Source organism: Mustela putorius, unplaced genomic scaffold (genome assembly GCF_011764305.1).
Source record: "Mustela putorius furo isolate JIRA1106 unplaced genomic scaffold, ASM1176430v1.1 tig00003853_pilon_pilon_pilon, whole genome shotgun sequence".
NCBI classification, from domain to species: domain Eukaryota; kingdom Metazoa; phylum Chordata; class Mammalia; order Carnivora; family Mustelidae; genus Mustela; species Mustela putorius.
The window spans coordinates 16,055,845-16,072,243 of NW_025422005.1; the positions used below are offsets into that span (position 1 = coordinate 16,055,845).

Sequence of the window (16,399 nt, forward strand, 5' to 3'; positions counted from 1 at the left end):
ACCAATGAAGATGCGTCTGGGGACTCGGCTCAGGTCACGTCTCCGCCTTGCACGTGAACATGTTTTGGAAAGATGTAGAGAAATCTTCCGTGTCTACTTCTGTGCTATTCTTGAAATAAGATCCTAAGCCTAGCAGTGCCCCAGCAAGAGTCCGCGGAACCCCACTCAAACTTTCAAAAGAGAGAGTGGGGAGGGGAAAGAGTGGCTAAGGGTCATGGGTCAGGGAACGAGCCTGCAACCCGGCAGCCCCAGCGTCCCAGCATTGGTGGAGGTCGCGGCGCGACGCAGGCCCCGCCCCTTGAGGCCCGCCCCTGGCACGTGACTGTGGCGCGCGGGGCAGGCCGGGCGGCCCCCTCACCGCTCGTACTCCTTACGCGCCGGCCTCAAAATGGCCGCCGTCTGGCGTCTCTGGCGCTGTTGAATGAAGAAAGCTTTATTGTTCCCTTCGGGCAGGAGTGTTCATGTCCTCTATGGCGCTGTCAATAAAGAACGGCAGTTTGAATCGGTGCTGAACAGGTAACCATAGAAACGGGGCTGGGACTCAGCGTGGAGACCCCTTTAGCTGCTGAGGCCCGAGAGGCGCCCCAAATTAGGGGCGCGCTGAGACCCTTCGGCGTGCGAACTCCGCGGGGCTCTTTGCCAAGTCCCAAACACCTCCTCTCGCTCGGGACGCGGACCCCCGGGGGTGGCTCCCACCCCGAGCGCAGGCTCGGCTGTAAGTCTGCGGTGGGGAGAGGCCGCGGGGCCCCGTCGGGGCGCACTCGGCTTGGCCCCAGCTTGGGGCCTGCCCTCGCCCCTTTCCGTCTGCCACTTGGCGCCATCTGAGGCCTCCTCGCCGCTACTTCCCGAGTCGCCCCCACTCTCTTCTGCCAGGTGCACCAGGCGTCGGGAAACCCCGGCCTTGGGCCAGTCCCTACCCCACCCCGTTTTTGTCTGTCGGGAACATATAGTGGTTTTTGCATTTTTAAATGGCGGGGGTGGCGGGGACGGGGAGAAGACTTTCGGGTAATTCGTGAACCGTATATGAAATCAAATACCAGGGTCCACAAGTGAAGTTTTATTGGAGCACAGCCGTGTTCATTGTTCTGTATCATCTGTGGCTCCTTTCTTGCCTCAAGGACTGAGCTGAGTCGTTGCGACAGATTCTGGCATAGCCCGCAAAGCCGAAAATGCTTATTAGGCCTTGCCGTTTGCAGAAGTGTGCCAGCCCCAGCCCTAGAGACAAGCAGACTGGTCAGTGTTGTCCAGCGGTTCTTCTGATCACTTCTCACGGAGTGGGAAACTCCAGTTAAAACTACCCCGTACACCTAAAGCTCTAGCCTTAACTGATCTGTTTGCTCTTCAACATGGGGATTGTTTCCCTTATTTTTGATAACAAAAATAGGCCTACAGTAAGTCAGGTGTTTTATTTGTTTTCATGTCCAGAGGGTTTTTTGTTTGTTTGTTTGTTTGTTAACAACACTTCATAAGTAAGTGCCCATGTTTCCACCTAAGACAGATTCTGAGGTTAAGCTTCCTTAGGGTGCAGTATAGGTCTGGCAAATGGAGCTCACCCCAGCGAGCCCTGTGCTTGGTAACCCACCTCCCACGGCTTCAACTTCTTTCAAGTCTCAACCTGGGGCTCCTTGATTCTGGCTTGAAATTGGATCCGAGTCTGTGTTTGGCTTGTGAAGATATAATTACAACCTCAAAATGAAGTTTTTCTTTACTTAGCTAAATCGTCAAACTTCTGCCATACCCTGCTTTCTAATTTAGATGCCTTTCTTCTCTGGCAGTAGTTCCCAAACCTAGCTATTCATCACTAGTTTAACTAACAAATGATTTCAGAACACCCCACGCCTGCATGCATACTTTCATGAATCATTCAGTATTTATTGAGCACCTGCTATGTACTAGAAAGGATTCAAATCCCTGGAAATACAGTGGTGAACAAGATCAACGTGGTCTTTAGCCTTTCACAGAATTTAAATTCAGTAGGGTCTTGGAGAGATGGTTTGTAGGTAAACAAAGGTAATTTAAACCACAGCTGTCATAGCATCATAGTAAAATTAGTAGTTAATATTTATTAGATGTTTTCTGCATGCTAGTGTACTATGTGCTTTATTTACTTGGATTATCATTCAGTTTTCTCACCAATACTATGACAAAGGTAGTATTAATATTTCCATTTTAAAGATGAGGACACTGAGACTCAGGAGGGATGTTTAGGGTTACATAGCTAATATTCAAGGGAGCTAAGATCTGAACCTTAGCTGGTCACAGCTCCTGGTATTATCCCATGTGTTTATTATCTTTTCTACTGTCTTGAGATGCTCTCAAGGGCAGGACCACCCCTTCCCTGTTTTGTATCAGCTGCTAGCCAGTGCCCACAGCCTGTAATCTCCTAAGTATTAAATAAACAAATTCAGGCCATTGGTTGAGCAAATATTTGAGTTCCTGCTATGTACCGGATACCACTGTGCTAGGCCTTGTGATTACCATGAGCGAGATGGACCTAACACCTCATATCTAAGACAAATAGTGGCATCTGTGATGAGGTAGTCAAACAAGGCTAACCTGGGATAACCTGGGAAACCCCTCTTACCAGGATGGCCCAGCAAGCCGCTAGAGAAAGGTAGTTTAAGCTGAATCTGAATCTCTCTGAGCGACAAGGATCCAGTCCAGCAAGAAGGGAGAGGGGAGACAACTGGGAAGGAAGAACTATTTAATAGGATCAGAGATGGTGAGGTGGCAAGAATTTGGGGTGTTGGAGGATTGGAAGAAGTGAGTAGTGGTTCTGTGATTCAGTTCCATGCTCTGAGTCTCTGGCCCTGAAGCCAGCTTTAGCTGGGTGGCCTGCCCATGGGCCAGTTACAAATTAATACTGAAAGGCAGATGATGGTACCTCCTCAAAGGGTTGTTGTGTGGATTAAATAAGAGAAAATGTAATAACAGGTTGGGTGTTTTCTTTTTGTTGTTGTTACACATGTTGCTCAATTCCAGTTAGAGAAAACAAACCACAATTTGGCCCCCAACGGAAATTTATTTGAAGTGCTAAATAATAACAAAAACCCAGGATTATGTTACCAACAGAACTGAGGGTGTATATATATGTTTCTATCTTTGATGGGGGTAGGGGGCAGAACAGATCTTGTTTTTTCTTAATGTTTCTGTTAAGAGAGGAACTCTTCCAAATGGCTTTTAATTTTTTTTTTTTAACCAAATTATACAACAGTCAGTTCAGAGCACTTTTCATTAGTGTGTTCCTCCTTTGAAGACATGTGCATTTTCTTAAGGCAGTCTAAGAAAATGATAGGTTTCTTCTAGTTGGTGGTCATTTCAAAGTTTGCTCGTAAATGATTTTGGGTTTCCCCCGAAAGTTTTCAAAATAATGTTGCATACTTGATGCAAGGCATCAGATGCTTTAAAACAAGTAGCAGACTTTCTGAATTGGTAAAAATCAGAAGGTGTTTGGGTTCATGAATGTGCAAATTGCAGAGGCAGTGAGAAATCCAGCGAACTGTATAAGAAGATCAGCAATGTCAAGTTTTGCTTTAAACTGTGATGTAATCCGGTCCAGCAAATGGAGCAAAGAACCGGACAGGAGAGTGGCATGTTAATGCGATGTTAACAATAAGCCCTGCATGAAATTGCTATTTTAGGTTTGGGCGGGACCTTCACATTTCAAGTATTCCACTTTTACTCTGTGATTTGGGTCTGGTGGGTTCCAGTAAAGAGAAAGTGCTAACACTAGTTTTGAAGGATAATGTAAAGCTGCAGGAGGAGCGAGGGCATACGAATTGGTTTTTCAATCTATTTTATTTCAGTTCAAAGCATCACTGCAGACAGGCACTGCAGGAAAACGAGCCATACTTTGGCAACACTCAGCTGCTTTTGGAGATTGAAGGAGACTGAGTAGAACCAAAGTGTGGCTTGTTTTCTTGAGCTTTGTGTCTGCAAAGAAGCTTTGAACTGAAATAAAATAGATTGAAAAACAAATTGGTATGCCCTGTTGCCTTATACTGGGTGTTTATGATACCCTTCTGGAGTACTGTGTGTACCAGCACCCGGAGGAAGGCAGTGACCCCTCAGCCGCTTTCAACTCTTCAAGAGAGTGAGTTCTTTGATTTTCACAAGGAAATTGAATTGGAATTTATGGTTTTCCGGATCTCCAATAGGCTGCTTTCTAAAGCCATCATCCCGATAATGTGAAGAAAGCAAGCTGTAGCCATGTAGAGGAAAAGAATTAAATATTAAGGGCACTTAAATTCAGAGATGAGATTGTCACTGTCTTCAAGTCATGGGGGGGGGTGCAGTGTGTCACTTGCCGAGACCGTTGCAGTTTTGAGGCTTCTGCAGGCCTCAGCAGAAAGGGGTAAGGAAAGAGCGCTGGCTTTCCTTATACTTCCCCAGTGGTGGTGTTTAACCCCAAATCCTCCAACTCATGACACCCAAGTATTTCATTACTTTAAATGAAGTAAATACATTATAGCTGATCCTGGCTTGTTAATCTGGGGTAAGTGGTTGAGTTTCAGGGGACCCACAAATCCTTTAAATTTGTCTGGGTGTCATTTTTTCTGGGGAGTGAGCCCATTTCTCTAATCGGGTCTCAGAGGGATCCTTGACCTTCAAGGTGCAGAGCTGACAATGAAATGTCACATGTGATACCACTGGCCCAAAATAGTGTTGAACAACCCCCTGAAACCAGTTACTTCTTACCGCTGCGTGGTCTTGACTATAATTTTGAAAGTATCTTTTTGGGCCTTGTTTCCTGTCAAAAGAGGCCAAGTGAGCATGTCTGGTAGAGGTTATTTACCCAACGAGGTACTTTGGAAATGCCTCAGAGGTCATTGTCATGATTTTACAGAAGACTGCCACACTGGCGATGTGTTGCCTTGGCAACCTTGGTAGCAGTTGCCATATTAGTCTCTTCTGACAGGTCAAAGGAAGAGTGGTTAACAGCCTAAGACGTGGGCTCTAGGCATCAGCTTCTTGCAGATGGACTCGATTCCTCAGGACTGTAGGAGAGTAGGGTTAGGAGGGAGAGAGGAGGAGAGGGATGGGTTGAGGGAGGCAGAGACTGAGGAGTGATGGAGGGGAGGTGCTCTCCCTCCTTTGTCCTGGCATCCCTGTGTTGTCTGTGAAGGGAAACGGCTCTTTCTGAAACCAAACTTACCTCACTTACCTAAAAAAAAAAAAAAAAAGTCAACTCGAAGATACAGTTTCTGGTTTATTAGTACTCAAATGGAAAGAAAAGAACTATTTTCAGGTCTTTATCTTGGAATGTTTGCAAACATGGGACCTCAGTAGAAAACTGCTGTGTGCCACAGTTGGTTTGACCCATACGGTGTTTATCAATGAGTGCTTACATTTACAGAGAGAGATTTTTACATCTATCTGACCCCTGGATACATTGGCATGAGTGACTTCTGCTTTTAGCAGAGTCTAATTTCGGGGCTCTCAATGTTTGATGAAGTAAATTTTTAAGAAGGAAAGGGCCCAAGAAGGATGAGGACGATTAGAAACAAAGGATCCCTCGCTTTTGAGAATCTCAATATTGGTTACTTGAAATTTATTAAAATATAAAAACAAAGTGAACGGTATGTGGTTCTGTTTCTGATTGTGAGAAAATATTGCAAGAGGTCATCTAACCTGCTACTTTCATCTGTTTCTAGCTTTCAAAGACTGCAGTCTGACTGGTGGATTTTTGTCCTTGACTCCTTGTCCCCACTCACACTGAAGGATGGTGTCAGGGGCTCTGGCAGCAGTGAACTTGCCATTTTTCTTCCATCCGGTGCTTATCTTTGATTCCTAGTCTCAGTGGATGGCACCAGAGAGTTGCAAAAGGCAGAAAGTCCCCCCATGTTCTTCCCCTTCTGTCAACTCCCCACCCTCCTTCCACTCCCTACCCACAAATAGCGCACATTTATTTAGGCTACAAGCCTATTGATGTCCCTTTTCTCTTTTGGTTAAAGCTACTATAATCTCTCGTCCTGAATTACTACAATAGCCTCAGAGCTGGCCAGCTGGCTTCTTCCTTTGTTCCTTTCTAATCTATTTTGTACACACTTGCCAGTGATCTTTATAAAGCACAGATCACATGTGATTGTTTCCCCCTTGCTTCAGACTCTCAGATGGCTCGCCTGCCCTCAGGATAATGCAGTTCCTTGGCTTGGCCTTTGCTGCCCTCAGACTCTGTCTTAAGTCTCATCTTAACTCTTTTCCCTCCCTCCTCTCTCACCCTTCTACTTGAGCACCAGTTCGTCATGCTCAGTGGGCCCAGAACTTCATCCTTCCCAGGACAAGTAGGCTGCACTCTGGGGCTTTGGAGTTTCCTGGCCATGTTACTTACCAGGCCGGTAGCAGTGCCACTCTCTGCACTGACCATTAGATCACTGAATGTTGTTTGGGCTTTCTATGTCATTCCTTTGTCCCGGGACCATGTGCTGCTTCAAATATGTAGTCAAATACTGTCCCGAGGTCAGTATTTCCCAAGTATTTTCTCTGGTTCTCATGCCACCAACTTGATAAGCTTTATCAACAGGCTCATTTGTTTTAAACTTTAAGATTTGCTTTTAAAAATCTCATTTTGTTTTTTTAACTATGTAAGCCATTTATGTGTTTCCAAAATCAAAACTATGTAACAAGTTGCATTCACAGAAGATTATTTCATACCTGATCCCCCTCCTCTGTCTCTCTTGAGTCTTATGTCAAAATTTGGGAGGTTTTGCCCATTTGTTAGGTAAGAAATAATTTCAGTATAGTTTAAATTTGTTTTCTCCTTTAATGAGATATGAGCTATCTGCCCAATGTCTGTGATATAAGTTGCAAAAATGTTTTTTCCAATTTGTCATATCCCTAAATTTGCATATGTTGTTTTATTGCTGTACAAAAGTTTTTCATCTTTACATATTATATTTATGGCTTGTACAGTGTATTACTTTAGATTTTGAGTCACAGGAATTTCGCCTGCTCTTAATTTATGGGGAATTCATTAGTGTTTTCTCTCAGTATATCTATGGTTTCACTCTTTATGTTTTAAACATCTAAGGTTCTTATCCTTTTGGAATTTATCTTGACATTTGGTTTGAGGAAGGATCCAATTTTATCTTTTCCACAATAGCCAGCCAGGTATTCCAACATCTCTTATGAAAAATTCTTATCAGGGTACCTCCATGGCTCAGACAGTTAAGCACTGGCTCCTGATTTCGACTCAGGTCATGGTCTTGGGATCATGAAGTTGGGCTCCACCTAGGTTTGAAGCCCACTTAAGACTCTCTCTCCCTCCCTCCCACCTGCCCTGTTCTCTCTCTCTGAAAAGAAAGGAAGAAAGAAAGAAAAGTTCTTATTTTTTGCCTATCGATTTGAGATGCTGTTTTAATTGGATACTAAACTGTTGTATACATTTGGGTTTCTTACTGGATTTTCTATTCTATTCCATTGGTTTGATTGTCGATTCATATGCTATTATCTTAACCGTCTTAATTTTATTTATTTATTTATTTTTTAAAAGATTTTTTATTTATTTATTTGACAGAGAGAGAGCACAAGTAGACAGAGAGACAGGCAGAGAGAGAGAGAGGAAAGCAGGCTCTCCACTCAGCAGAGAGCCCGATGCGGGACTCGATCCCAGGACCCTGAGATCATGACCTGAGCCGAAGGCAGCAGCTTAACCCACTGAGCCACCCAGGCGCCCTTAACCGTCTTAATTTTAGAGGCTTTATAATTTTTTTTAACATCTGGAAGGGCCAGTTTTTCCATATTGCTCTTTCCTAGTGCTTTTCTGGCTGCTTTTGCTTGTTTATTCTGCCATATAAACTTTATAACCAATTTGTTTAGTTTTAGACAGCAACAAACGGATGGTATTTCTATTGAGATTATGTTAAATTTATTATTTAGCTTAGAACTGACATCTTTATGATGTTGAGTCTTCTTATCCAAGATCTTGGCCCATCTTTCCATTTGCTCTGGGCTACTTTTGTGACCTTTCAAGAGTGTTTTATGTTTTTTCCTATAAATTTTGTATGCTTCTTGTTAAGTTTGTTACATTTTCAGTCTTAACTTTTTTTTTTTTTTTTAATAATCCCTTTGGGAGTCCCTCCAGAACTTCTCGAGGGGTGTTACACACCCATGTACTCAAAACTTTTTGTGTGTCATTTCAGATGGTTCATAGATGTACCCCCAGCCCATCCTGTTATGTTGTCCCCTCAAAACCTCTTCTCTTGTCTGCCCTCCTCCCTTCTCAGTACGTAGCTCTGTGTCCTACATACAGTAGGCAGTCTGTGCATATTTGTTGAATGGATGAATAAAGCAGGAAGGGAAAGATGAAAGTAGATAAAAGAGCGAGCCTATAAGACCCATATATGCAAAGATTGTCCTTGTACAGACATCCAGATACTCCTAAGTGTACAGTCTGCAGCTGTTAATTCACTGGTTGTTCTCCTTGACCTCATCCCGGAACTTTAAAAAATAGCATGTTGATAATGATAGTGACCATTTATTGAATACCACAAAGTGCCAGGCTCTGGCTAGGTATTTTCCATAATTATTTCTGGTAATCTTTACAGCCACTAAGCAATAGATATTAATATCTCCATGAAAATATGGACGTTTCAAACACACAAAAGTGTGACTAGCATTGAACTCCCATATACATGTTACCTCCCTTTTACAGTAGAGGAAGCAGGTTTTGAAAAATTAAGTAGCTCAAGGTTACAAAGTTAAAGTCAGGTTTGGAACCCAACTCTTTTTAGCTCTTTATTAAGGTTATTTTTCAAATTTTAAACCCAACTGGTGAGGGAAAAACGGAAACAAGGGAGACAGTCAGACCACTCCATTCTAAACTCCAGCTCACAGTATCACTTGAGTCTTCCTTTCTAATTCGTATCACAAAGATTCCAACCTCGCTTCTCTTTGCAAACACTAAGCCCTCCCATCACCCCTCCCTCTTGCTTCCCTTATGTTCTGCTCTCACTTGCCTGCTCTTGGCCTAGTTTTATCAGTGGAGTCCAGTATTAGTTGACTTGTAAAGGCCTGCCAGTGTTTTGAGACCCGGCTCTCAGCATGATATTGGGAACATAGTAGGAACTTATGAATTTAAATAACAGTGAAATTTGCTGCTCTTACTCATTTAGCCCATAGGTTTAGTGTGGTACTGTAACTTGTGAATGATGCTCTGACGGCCGGCAGTCATTAGATCTGACCCCCCTAGATACTGGCTGCTCATATAGCCGGTGCTCTGCTGTCAGCGGCCCTCAGTTCCAGGCAGGTTCGAACCTTTCTAAGGTCAAAGTCCGAGACAGCAGAATAATTGGCCCCTGGAGTTCGGGGATTTTTTTTTCTTAGGCAGTGAAGTGTTGAGGATGAAATTTTCCACGTCTTCCTTTGAACATTTTTGAGCAAATGCTATGGAATCCCATAGGTTCTTTCCCAAAGTTAGAAGCAATAGAGAAATTATCCTCTTTTTGCATTTTGTTGTTGTTGTTGTTGTTAGCTCCCCAAGTTAACCCCTTGTTAGCCTCAAGCAAACTCCCTCGTGATAGACAAGAGAAAGCTGGAGATGAAAATTATTCCTCCTCTTCAAAGACAAAAAGCTTTCAGAACTTGAAGGAGAGGAGGATGGAGCTCATCTGCCCAGTGTGCACAGAGGTCTAGCGAAGGTTGGGTGAGCTGCATGGTATCACAGGGCAGTAATTGGGCATTGGGAGCTCCACAGTCTCCAGTGCTGCTGATAGTCAACTGCTGAAGTGTAAGAAGAGTACGAGTCCAAGCTGAAGGTGATCTGTTCTCTGAGAGCAGGGTTATGCTGAATTTCTTCTCTCTATAAGGACAGATTTAGTTAAGGGTGTTTGGCGGGGCTCAGTAAAGATTTGCTGGTTGGACAGGGACACACTGTCCCCTGACTAAGGAAATGGGGTCTTAGAGCCCTAGCCCTGCTCATGCTGCATGGGTTCTACCTTCCCCAGTAGCACCATCATGTGCCTCATGACCTTGACAAGTGTGGGTGGCACCTTATATACCACAGAATAAGTAACCTCTAAATTAATGGCATCTCTTCTTATTTGAAAAACACCTTATTTATGTACACTCTCAGTGATGAGCACTGGGTAATGTACAGAATTGTTGAATCTCTGTATTGTACACCTGAAACTGACATAATGTTGTATGTTACTATATTGGAATTAGAAACAAACAAACAGCAGCAACAACACCCACTCCCCCCACTTTCTTTACTATGTATCTCTGCATTGCCTCTGAACAGAGACGTGACCAAAAAAGTAGGAGAAAGAATGAGGGATCGAGAACTTCACTGCTTTTTCAGTTCCCACGCTTGGACGGTATCCAGCGGGGAAGATTCCGGCTCTGGAGTCAGACAGCGTGGGCTCATTTACCGACCCTAGTGCTCACCAGCTTTGTGATTTGGGGCAAGCCATTTACTTTTGATAGGACTCTACTTTCTCATTTGAAAGTGGAATTAATAATAGTAACTACCTCACAGGTTTTGCAAAAATTATGTAAGGCTACCATGCAAAGTGCTTGGCATAAGGCCTGGGTTATAATAAACGTTTGCAAATGTTAGCTCCTATTGTTAGATCCCTACCTTAACCCTTCCGAACTGTGTCTTTTTCCCTTTCCAAAATGTGTTTTTCATTGCTGTCCACTTGAAATAGGTACCAAAAACATAGGTAACAGGAAAGGTCTCATGTCTGACCTGGAAGATCTTAAGACACTCATCAGCATCTCCTATTTCCTCATCTACACAATGTGGGAATTGGACCAGGTGATTTCAGAAGTTCCTGTTATCTCCTGCTAATTTTCAATGAATTTAAGGCTTTCAGTTCTTTCAGATTGAAGCCCAGTACTAGGCCTCTATGAGAGACCTAACCTACCCCATTTCCTTACTGATTGTAAGAAAACAGGGTAGGTTTCCTTACAGTCAGTTTCCACCTCAGACCAGTTTGAAACTAGCAGTGTGGTGGTCTATAAAGTCTGTTCTTTAAAAAAAAAAAATGCAGTATTTGACATATAGAAGATACATTCATAACTTATATAAGTGATAAAGCAGAGTGATTTTTAAAAAGTACATCTGTGAACTAGTTATCCAGCCTAAGAACTATAAAATGAAATAGTTTGGCAGGTGGATTTTTTATGTTTCCTTTTGACATTTAATGAATGTTTATAGTGTTACCGGAGATGTCCTTTAAATATATGGACTCCTATACACGCAGGTTTATTAGTGCTTATAAGCCACCCCACCAAAAAGTGCTAATATCCCCATTTTACCTACAAGGAAAGTGAGGCCTAGAGAATTAGGTCTCTTGCCTAAAGTCACACAGCTGTTAAGAAGAACAGAGCCGTGATTCACCCCCTGGGCACGCGGGGGGGCTCTAGAGCCTCTGACCCTTAGAGCTGGGCACCAGTCTCTCCAGTCACCAGCGCTAGTTTGGTATTATGTAGTTGGCTGAGCTCACTAATTTCTGCATTAAATGGGTATTTTTGAATTTGACCTTTGGTATGGTGTTCCGTGTCTGGATCGATTATTCCCAGCTGAGCAAAAGCCTGTTTTCATAATCGAGTTGGTGAAACCTCAGAACTTAACCCCATCTTCAGATCACTGCAAGGTGCTTGTAAGTACCAGTGACAAAGCCACAAGCCTTTTTTTTTTTTTTTTTAAAGCACCTAAAAGGTTGGATATAAAAGCATTGGAGTGATGATTGCTTGTTGAGACTCTTGACTGTGGGATGGAGGAGTCGCAGTAGGTGGGAGACAGTCGCAGCCCCCAGTCCCTCGCTGGACGACAGTGTTGCTCCAGAGATTTTGCAGTTTGGCCTGTGAAGAGGCATCGTGGGTGAGCAGCTGAATCAGGAGCTGCGCGCCCCCGGAAAGGCAGGCAAAAGACAGATAAGCCTCTCAAAGCCTCCTTCCATTAGAATAGCCTTGAAAAATCACTTGTTTCTAGGAGTTCGAAGATAAGAGGCCACAAGCAGTTTGTTACGCTGACCGTTTTGATGTTTTGTCTCACTGGGTTTTATAGAATGTCTCCAAAGAAGAGTTTCATTAGAAATTGAGAGAATCTGGAAAAAGAAATGAGTTTAATATAATGGTTATTATAGGCTTATCAAGAATCAGATGCTGTCAGTTTTGAGATGTGGAAAACCACCTTTCTAGTGGACTTTAGTCCGTTCTGTCTTCACCTCCTTGAGAATATAGTGGTGGGGTGGTGGCAGCGGTGGTAAGCTAGTGGCTAGCAGCTGATGCATTTATTGAGCACTTACTGTGTCCTCAGTGCATACTGCCGGTGCTTTAGGTGTATTAACTCATTTCATCTTCTAACCACCCAGTGAGAGAAGTACCAGTATTTCCCCTATTTTGTAGATGAGGCACCTGCGCCCCTCAAGCACACATTTTGCGATTGGACATTCAAGCTGTACACCAGGTAGCCTGGCTCCAGCTCCATCCTTTACCACTAAGCTACACTGCCACTCAGGACAGCCATGGACCCTCTGCCCCGGGTAGTGTGCAGTTGGACAGCATTGCGTTTAATTTGGAGAACCTGTGGACTCTTCTTTCCTTTCCCAGTCCATGCACTCAGGTTTAAACCCCATGGTAGACACATGTAAATTCCCTGCAGGCAGAGATTCTATCTTACTTAATTTTGCTTGGTACATAGTAGGAACGAACTAAATGTTTAATGAATGACTAGGTTGTTAGAAATGACACTGGCTTTGAAGCCAGCCAGACCTACCTGGGTTTCTATTTTTAAATTTCCTTGTTATAAAAGTAATACATGTTTATTCTAAAAAAAATTCTGTAATATATGAAGAAGAAGAAAAATCCTCCATCATGACACTACTTAGGAATTCACTGGTAGCATTTTGATATATTTTCTGTCTTTAATTGCAAATGTGTACATGCATGTACATACATTTTCTCTTTTTAAAAAAAGATTTTATTTATTTATTTATTTATTTGATAGAGATCACAAGTAGGCAGAGAGGTAGGCAGAGGGAGAGGGGGAAGCAGGCTCCCTGCTGAGCAGAGAGCCCGATGCAGGACTCGATCCCAGGACCCTGAGACCCTGACCTGAGCCTAAGGCTGAGGCTTAACCCACTGAACCACCCACGCGTCCCATCAGTTTTTGTTTTTTTTTTTTTTTAAAGATTTTATTTATTTGACAGAGAGAGATCACAAGTAGGCAGAGAGAGGATGAAGCAGGCTCCCTGCTGAGCAGAGAGCCCGATGCGGGACTCGATCCCAGGACCCTGAGATCATGACCTGAGCCGAAGGCAGCGGCTTAACCCACTGAGCCATCCAGGCGCCCCGCGTCCCATCAGTTTTAAACCAAATGGGAATTATATATACAATTGCATGCTGTTTTTTTTTTCCTTTTAGTATATTAAGAGCATTCTTCATGTTATTAAAAATCTTTAAGAGCCTTATTAAAAAATTTATTTAGATATAATTCGCATACCATACAGTTCATTGTTTTAACATATACAACTTAAAAGTCTGTGTAACCATCACCACTTTATAATTCTAGAACATTTTGTCACTCCAGAAGAAAACCCCATACCCGTTAGCATTCACTCCCCAATTCCCCCTCCTGCCAGCCCCTGGCAACCACTAGTCCACTTCCTATCTCTACGGATTTGCCTGTTCTGGACAGGTCATATAAATGAACTCTCCAGTACGTAGCCTTTCATGACTGGCTTCTTTCACAGAGCATAGTGTTTCTAAATTTCACTCCGTTGTATGTTTTCTATGTTTTATTCCTTTGTATGTCTGAAGAATATTCCATTGTATGGATATGCATTTTGTTGGTTCATTACTCAGTTGGTGGATGTTTGGGTTGTTTCTAGGTTTTGGCTGTTGTGTATAATGCTCCACATGTGGATATAGGTTTTCATTTCATTTGGGTTGGACCTAGAATTGGAATTGCTGGCTCATATAGTATCTGTTTCTTCCACAGTGGCTGTACATTTTACATTCCCACCAACTATGTGTGAGGCTTCGAATTTCTCCACATCCTCGAGACACTTGTACTTTCTGCCTGTTTGTGTGTGTTTTGTTAGGCATCCTACTGGGTTGGGGTAGTAGCTCTTGGCAGTTTCAATGTCTATTTCCCTAACAACAACTGATACTGAACATCTTTTCATGTGCTTATTGGCCATTTTATATATCCTCTTTGGAGAGAGATTTATTCCAATCCTTTGCCTGATTTTAAGGGGCTTGTCATTTTGCTGGTGAGTTGTAAGAGTTCTGGATACTGTATTCTGATATGCTATATATATATATTCTGGATACTAGACTTCTATCAGGTAAATGAGTTGAGAGTATTTGTTCCCATTCTGGGCTTCTCTTTTTCTTTCATAACAGTATCCTTTAATACACAAAAGTTTTTGAAGATGATAAAGTCCAATTTGTTTATATATTTATTTATTTTTGGTTGCTTGTGCTATAGGTATCCTACAGAGGAACCTAATTTTTACTGACTGCATATTTCATAATATGTCTGTATATCATATTTACTTAAAATCTTCATATGGTACAACTCAGTTTCCAGTTTTTTACCAGTGGTGCTATTCTTCTGAATTCAGTATACATAAATAATTCATTATATCTCTAATTAATTATTTCCATGTAGATGGGAGTCCTAGAAGTGGGTCTAAAGGTATAAATATTTAAAAAAAATTTCTTCTTTTATGGGCTTATCATTCTTTTTCATTTATCTATAATTATACAACAGAATATGTAAACATTCTGGTAAAACAATCAGACAGTGCGTATAGAGTATATCCTTTCCAAACCCCCCAAATTCTCATGTCTCCCTCCAAAGACACTTTTTATAGCTCTAGATGAGCAGATTACTTACTGTATTACTTCTTGAAGGATTTTTACCAGTTTGTACTTCCTTTGGCATTGTGTATGCACCTGTCTCAGTGCTCCCTCCCTTGTGTTACTAGTAAAAGTATTATTTTTATAATAATAGCAGCTAACACTGGTCATTTACTGTTGACAGGAACTTGGCTAAAACAATTTCAGATGCATTATCCCATTTCTTCTTCACACACACACACACACACACACACAGTAAAGACGTTAAGGTCACAGTGATTAAGGTGACTTGCCCAAGGTCACTAAGTGTTTGAGTTAGGCTTTAAACTGAAGTCCGCCAAATCAGAGTGCGTGATCTAAAACTACTGCTTATCAATTAAATATTATTGTTGCAAAATTTTTCCAATTTGATCACTTCAAAATAGCATCAGTGTCTTAATTTGCATTTCTTTAATTATTCATAAGGGTGAACTTTTTAAATCAGTTGGACTTTTTTATTTCATTTGTGAGTTTTCTTTATCCATTTAAAAAAATTTAAATGTTAATTTGTTTTCTTTATTGATTTGTATGAGCTTTCTATTCTGATATTAGCCACTCATTTTTCACTTCTTATGACACGCTTATCATTTATCTTTTAGTTTTGTTGATACTGTTTTTTTTTGGAGGTGTATGTTTTTATGTTATCACATCTATTGGTTATTTGTGATTTATGTGTAAAAAAGCCTTTTCCATCATGACTCAGTTACATGTTCATTAAATATGTTATCTTTTAAATATCTTATTCACTTTAAAAATGTGGTTTTTCTTTCTATTATTTTTGTCAAGTCACAAATCTACCTTATAGTTCTATGAATAACAATGGATTGGGGAATTTGGAATCATATATTCTTCGAGACACTTTTGGGCAGTTTTCTGGCTTGAGGATAATTATTTTCTCATGAAAGAGCTATCAGTGATTGATATTTACTTAACATTCAAAGAAAAGAATAGTAAATGTGCTGTCTCCCACACCTAGTGCTAATGGCCACCAGTCTGTGAGGTATGTGGGAAGCCCTCCCTGTTTAGCCCCTCCCCTGTTTTGTATATTTAGGAATTTGGTATTTTGGCTCCAATGCTGTCTTGAAAACCCAGAAATCTGGGGCCTGGGTTTGGCCATTATCTAGGTACATGACTTGGCAGGTCACTAAATTTCTGTATCTTTTCATCTGTAAAAGGTCTAAATTACATAGTCTCTAAGGAGAATTTTAGTTGCAAAATTCCCTGACTTTTATTATCCTTCTGATGAAGAGTCATTTCCCCTGTTTGGTATTGATAAGTACTTTTTAAAAAAGTTGTCATTAGTGATGTGTGGCAGAGTGGCTGAAGAGAGGCAGAGCGACAGGTGACAGAGTGCATGGGTGGGGGGAGGGGGTGAGGAGCAGGGGGAAAGGGGGTGAGGACTGAATCTGGTAATAGCTGGGGAGAAGTTAGAGGGTGGCTGAGTTTGAAGTGAGCTGAGAGCTTCAGTGGGTGAAGCTGCTTGCCGGGAAAGTTGTTCTGATCCCATAGATGCTCAGAGCGCACTGGGTGGAAGCCCTGGGGCTGT

General features: G+C 42.0%; 1 protein-coding gene across 5 annotated transcripts in view; it reads left to right on the forward strand.

Annotated features, from left to right (window-relative positions):
- The first annotated feature begins 333 nt into the window (after nt 1–333).
- The window catches only part of ZBTB40 (zinc finger and BTB domain containing 40), a 73,970-nt gene continuing 57,904 nt past the window's right edge, over nt 334–16,399 (forward strand). For 3 of the 5 annotated variants that reach the window (XM_004741231.3, XM_004741235.3, XM_004741233.3), the window contains exon 1: nt 335–516. The gene's annotated coding sequence lies outside the window, so the exon portion shown is untranslated. Of the gene's footprint in view, nt 517–539; nt 716–16,399 lie in introns of those variants that run through there. The other 2 variants (XM_004741236.3, XM_004741232.3) reach the window with 2 other exon arrangements.